Below are 6,115 nucleotides of genomic sequence, written 5' to 3'. Positions count from 1 at the left end.
ATGATGGTCGTATGCGTGTTTGGCGCCGTGCAGGTGAGCGCCACAATCAGGACTGCATACGACCGAGGCACACAGGGCCAACACCCGGCATCATGGTGTGGGGAGCGATCTCCTACACTGGCCGTACACCTCTGGTGATCGTCGATGGGACACTGAATAGTGCACGGTACATCCAATCCGTCATCGAACCCATCGTTCTACCATTCCTAGACCGTCAAGGGAACTTGCTGTTCCAACAGGACAATGCACGTCCGCATGTATCCCGTGCCACCCAACGTGCTCTAGAAGTTGTAAGTCAACTACCCTGGCCAGCAAGATCTCCGGATCTGTCCCCCATTGAGCATGTTTAGGACTGCATGAAGCGTCGTCTCACGCGGTCTGCACGTCCAGCACGAACGCTGGTCCAACTGAGGCGCCAGGTGGAAATGGCATGGCAAGCCGTTTCACAGGACTACATCCAGCATCTCTACGATCGTCTCCATGGGAGAATAGCAGCCTGCATTGCTGCGAAAGGTGGATATACACTGTACTAGTGCCGACATTGTGCATGCTCTGTTGCCTGTGTCTATGTGCCTGTGGTTCTGTCAGTGTGATCATGTGATGTATCTGACCCCAGGAAAGTGTCAATAAAGTTTCCCCTACCTGGGACAATGAATTCACGGTGTTCTTATTTCAATTTCCAGGAGTGTATAACTAACAAAGTACCTGCTCCCAGTATCCAGGCAACCGACGTGTGTGACCTCATGCAAACGGCAAACGATACTGAACCGCATGTTTACTGTCACGAGGTTTCGAGTTCAGTCAATGTGGCCTGAATAGTATGGTGCCATACTAATTGCACTGATGATTGCAATAGGCAATAGAAACTTACCTTGCAGAGCATTCGTGAAAGGTATGAAAAGCTGACAACTAATTCTCTCTTAGGAAGTAACAGAGATAGAAATGCCCATTCAATAGCGTAAAGGTGTACCATTGACTAATTTTGCAACTTATGACGTCAATCGTAATCCTCACTCAGGCTTGCCCTTCGTATTTTGAAGGCTGTGTAATGGGTAAACTACTCGGCAGACTGTGAAAGGTAGCCTGGCGCGTTTGTATCCCAGAGTGTGCAATCGACCAGGCGGCAGACCAGACTGCGTTTCAGCGCGTCTCCAGCAACAGGCTCCTCACGTTCTGCTCTGCCTCGTTGCCAGACGAGAAGCAGCTGTCCGTGACAAAGCGGCATAAGAAACAGTGCGAGACTCGTCCCAGACTTTGGCCGGGATTTAAGCCGGTTATCTCTCGTTCAGAGTTCAGCTAGCTCCACGCTCGACTATTCTCGCTCCTTAGAGTCTCTGGCGGTCACAACAGAGTTAAGTACTGACATAGCAGGTGTGACCTTTGACTCGTTGTGATCTAGGACTAAGCTGTGCAGGGACCAGTGAGAGATGCCGGAAGTGAAAGGCAAGTCTGGTGATGGAAGATCGCCTGGTGAATCTAATGTGATACTTGTATTCTATATGTATAAATGGGTTAACTGCTACCTTGTCTCCACTTTATTGCTGTTTTGTCCGTCTCGCACCATATAAGCGTATGTTTATGGGGGGGGGCGGAGGGGGGGGGGGAGAGACTGAAGGGGTCTTGCTGCTAGCGATAAAAACATTTAACTCTCGAGCCTAATTGTATAAAATACGTAAAATCGCTATAACACTATTACAAAATTGAATCATTTACATGTGTTTTAGGATTTTCGTCGACGGTGTTACAAACGTATGTTGTTGACAGTTTCCTCTATTTTAAATTAAAAACCGATGGCATAGGAAGGGGAAGATATTGAAAAGAAACACGGCACTTTCATTTAAATTGGAAGGAGCTGCACTGGGAAAGGACAGAATTACTAGACGTATCGTTAGGTGTACCATAGGATCGTAGGATGCAGGTGTAAACAAAGAGGCCTGGAGGACTGTAGTGTGGAGATGAGGGTAGTTGAGGCTGGGGTTGATGGCACGAAAGAGAAATGGAGTTAGGGGAGTAGGATGTGGTCCCCGCGGTGGTATAATGAGGAAATGCAAGGGACTGGCGAAGTGGATGAAAGGAGCACTGATGTGGGATATGATATGGAGGAAGGAGGTGGAACTGGTAGGACTTCATTTACTGGAAGAAGCAGTCAGTTGAAAATATGTAGGGAATGGAATGAAGTGTGTGTAGGTGTAGAGTTGGTGGCAGGTGGCAGTCGGTTTACACACGTCTGCTTGCCAGGATAGGAAATTACAGGGGAAACAGTACGGCTGTTGAAGTCTAGTTTGCCAACGCCATAGGTAGGATGTACAGAGGTTCAATGTAAGGGTGGAAATTTGATTAGGGGGAGAGAAATGACCCATGTGCGTGAAGGTATGGATGCAGAAGGCAAAGCAGAATGCGTGGCACTTTTGGATTGAATGACAGAATTTTTCTGGAGTTGATATCTAGGCAACATTTGCGTAGAAGAGGATAGTTTGGTGAGGAGCATAGTGGAGCAACGCAATGCCATATTCGGCAGTTTAGTAGTTTTAGTTGCTTCAGTCTAGTGTGGTGTTCCTTTTGATTTTTGGGCAGATAGGGCCAAACGCCTTTTATTCCAGTAGGCGATTTATCGTACATTTCTAAAACAGTAACCCCCCCCCCCCCCCCATCTGATAAAACACGTCACCAACCGTAACAGTCTTTAAAAAGGGTCACAAGGGAATGTGTTATATACACAGGGCGAACAGAAATTAAAATGACAAACTGCAGGGACGGATTTCTGACTGGAAATTGAGAAAAAAGGCCCTGTGAACACGTGTCCGGAAATGCGTCATTGCGACGCTAGATGGCGCTGACGGATGACATTTCATCTGACCACGAACCGTGTGTTCCTTGTGTGTTACAGGTCATAGGAATAGTGGCGGTTGTCCTGCAGGATAAACATAATCGTACTTTGGCTTACACAGTGTTGGCGGCCCCTAACCTGGCGCTTATGCTAGGGTTCATCTAAATATCCTGTAGATTTCGGTCCTCCAAATCTGGTGTGCACACAGTCCGCTGCCTTCCTGCACGTTCGCCCGTCTGAGAGGACCCATGACCACACAAACGCCCAAAAAGGCCTTGAAATGTTGTGTGATGTGGTTGGCGTCTGTGAGGGTACATGCTTTGGCATAGCCATGCTGCCTCTCGACCGTTTCCATCTGCTTGCCCGTACACAAACACCATCTTGGCTTGTTCCAGACACGAATACCGGACCATCCTGCTGCTTACAGTACGCTGCAACAATCACACAGCCTGCAACACAGAAGCAACACACGGCACGTGGTCAGAGGAACGGTCATTCGTCAGCGCCATCTACGGTGCCGAAGATGCATTTCCGCACACATGTTCATAGAACCTTTTTCCCCCGTTTCGAGTCAGGAATCAGTCCCTGCAGTTCGTCAGTTTTATTGATGTTCATCCTGTGTCTAAATTTTTTCTTGCTATGCTCACGACGATGTACTTTTTGGATACCTATAAACTATTCTGGTAGGATCAATAATGGTTCTGCAAATGATAATCGTATGAGAGCGAGCTTTTCTACATTCTCGATGGAAATGGAAATGAGCGTATGGCATCACTGCCCCTATTTTAATCCGACGCCACATTGGGTGACTTGCGCGCCAGTGATGAGGATGAAATGATGACGACAACACAACAACGACTCCACGAGCGGAGAAAATGTGCAACCAGGCCGGGAGTCGAACCCGGGCCCACTTGCATGGGAGGCGAGCATGGTACCACCCTGCTAAGCAGGCGGACTACGTTATCGATGTCCAGAATGTTGTAAGGCAGCAGAGCACAGACACATCAGTATTTCTTAACTTCCGGAAAATCTTCAATACAATTCTTAACTCATATCATAGCTGCTGAATAGTGGTCTTGTGCAGACTTTTCCTTGCGTTATGAACTTTAGCTATCCAGGTCGATCCTACATTTTTCTTCTAGTTAGGGACCCAGTGACGAAAACTAAAACTATTTTATATTAGTTGATGATTTAACATGTTTGTAAGAGTAACACCGGTCGCCTTAAACGGCAATCGATACTAACGCTATACTTCTGCGGGGAATTTTTAAGTAGTTGTGACCGTCAGATAACCTAATGGATACAGAATAATCAAACTGGGCATGGTTTCCGAAACACTCTGTAAGGGGTGATGTAGGGGTTCATTACTTTTCGCTAGTGCACTTGAGCAGATGTAGTTTCGATGTATTGCTCACGCGCTGCCTGCGATATGGAAATCTATGCTACAATAGAATCGCAGGTCAGAGCAGTGTTGGCAGTAAGTCGAGTTAAGTAGCTCGCAGAGAGCAGTCGTGTTTTGTAGCTCGCACAGAGCGCTTGAGGGCAGTCCAGCAGTTGACTTGCGTTGGGCCAGTCGTGCAGAACGATGGCAGTGCCTGAGCGATGTAGTAAAAGGTAAAAAAATATATAAATATATTATTGTTGTTTGTTGCCGTGCGCATATGTTAATTGCCACAACTGGTTTAACCACAATTGTAATGTTAAAGTCACATGTAATTCCTCGCAGAAATGTTTCAAAAATAACTTTTGTTCTGAAGAAAACTTTTGTCATTCATTTATCTGAGTTTAAAGGTTTTACAAATTTTTCCTGTGCATACTCATGTTGATTAAGCAAAAGAAAATCAGTTGTTTTCCTACAAATGAAAATCTAGTGGCGAGCATTGCATTGGGCTGTGGCAGAAATTTCTTATAGGAGCAGATATATAGATAGCGTTATCCGGCGACATCATTTTGAGGTAAGAATTTTTCAGTTTATTCAGGATGATTTCACAGGGCCATGACGCAGCGCTGCTGACGTCAAAACTTATTAATCTCGATGTGCAGTCAGTCTTTAATGGAAGGTCACATTAAAACTTGAAAATTTATTATTGGAAAGAAATTTTTCTATTGGGAACTTAAACGAGATTTTTCTGTTGGGGGGTTATACTAAATGTGAATATTATAATTATTTTTCTGTTGGGAGGTTTCAACTCCAGCAGACTATAAACAATCGTAAACGGTGGGTCAGGAGCAGACGTTCTCCCAGCACAAAAGCAAAATGTAACATTACATATTAAAATCGGTCCCCAGCATAATTAGGAATTATTGTATCAAGCAAAATGATAAAACAGAAGGCAGTGCTAAGGTTAACCTACCCTTTCTTAATACACACACTAAACTCTTTCCTTATATCTGTTCATACTACAACACAGTAACCTAACCTTGTTGATAAATGTGCGACTAAAAAAAATGGCCAATGAGATAGTGAACAGTGACATACGCCTCCCAACAACACGTAATGCAAATGAACTAGGTGTAACAGTTTATAAAATCAATTACCGACACACATGAAACTAATAGTAATACTGAACAGGAAAAACCTGGAAATGATTCTGAATTAAAATAAGAGGGTCTGCTAATGATCATAATCTATAACTTGATTGCTGAGTACAGGGTCGCTATGCATCTGCATTAACCAACTTGCATTAGGAAAGATAACGGTAAATAGTTCTTTCTTAAACTCGGACTGAAGCAGTTAAACAGAAGGCAAATCTAACTACACTGGCTCTGAACGAGCCTTTGCATTGCTTCATCAACTAACAACCCTAGTATATGAGGACCCTTAAACTTTCATGGTTTGAAGAACTATGCTCATTAACAAAACTATATCAGTATGTATCAGAAATGGTACAGTAAGTATTCTTCTCGCTAATTATTAATTAAATAAAACGCAACAAACGGTAACTCTTTAAATAACAAATGTACTTTCACAGGCAGTCTTTTGACTTACTCAAAAGATATAACTGGCTGCAAAACATTCAATTCAAGTACAACCACTTTCTCATAATAAATTGGTCCACTCGGAATTAAATTCACTAGGATAGGATTCCTGTCCAAGTTTGTGAATTGGGATAATCACGGGTGTAAGACAGAGTTTTAGCAAAACCACAATTATTATTATAAAAAGATAACGACTTGTGTGGCCACAGAACCAGTTGACAGAGTGAGTTTTAGTGGCGGGGTAAAATGTCCCCTCCGGGAATAAAAGTGTGTGGATGTCGATCTGATGGGTTGCTTGGCATGTAATAA

The sequence above is a fragment of the Schistocerca gregaria genome, chromosome 1 (genome assembly GCF_023897955.1).
Source record: "Schistocerca gregaria isolate iqSchGreg1 chromosome 1, iqSchGreg1.2, whole genome shotgun sequence".
NCBI lineage: Eukaryota > Metazoa > Arthropoda > Insecta > Orthoptera > Acrididae > Schistocerca > Schistocerca gregaria.
This window is presented reverse-complemented; position numbering follows the sequence as displayed.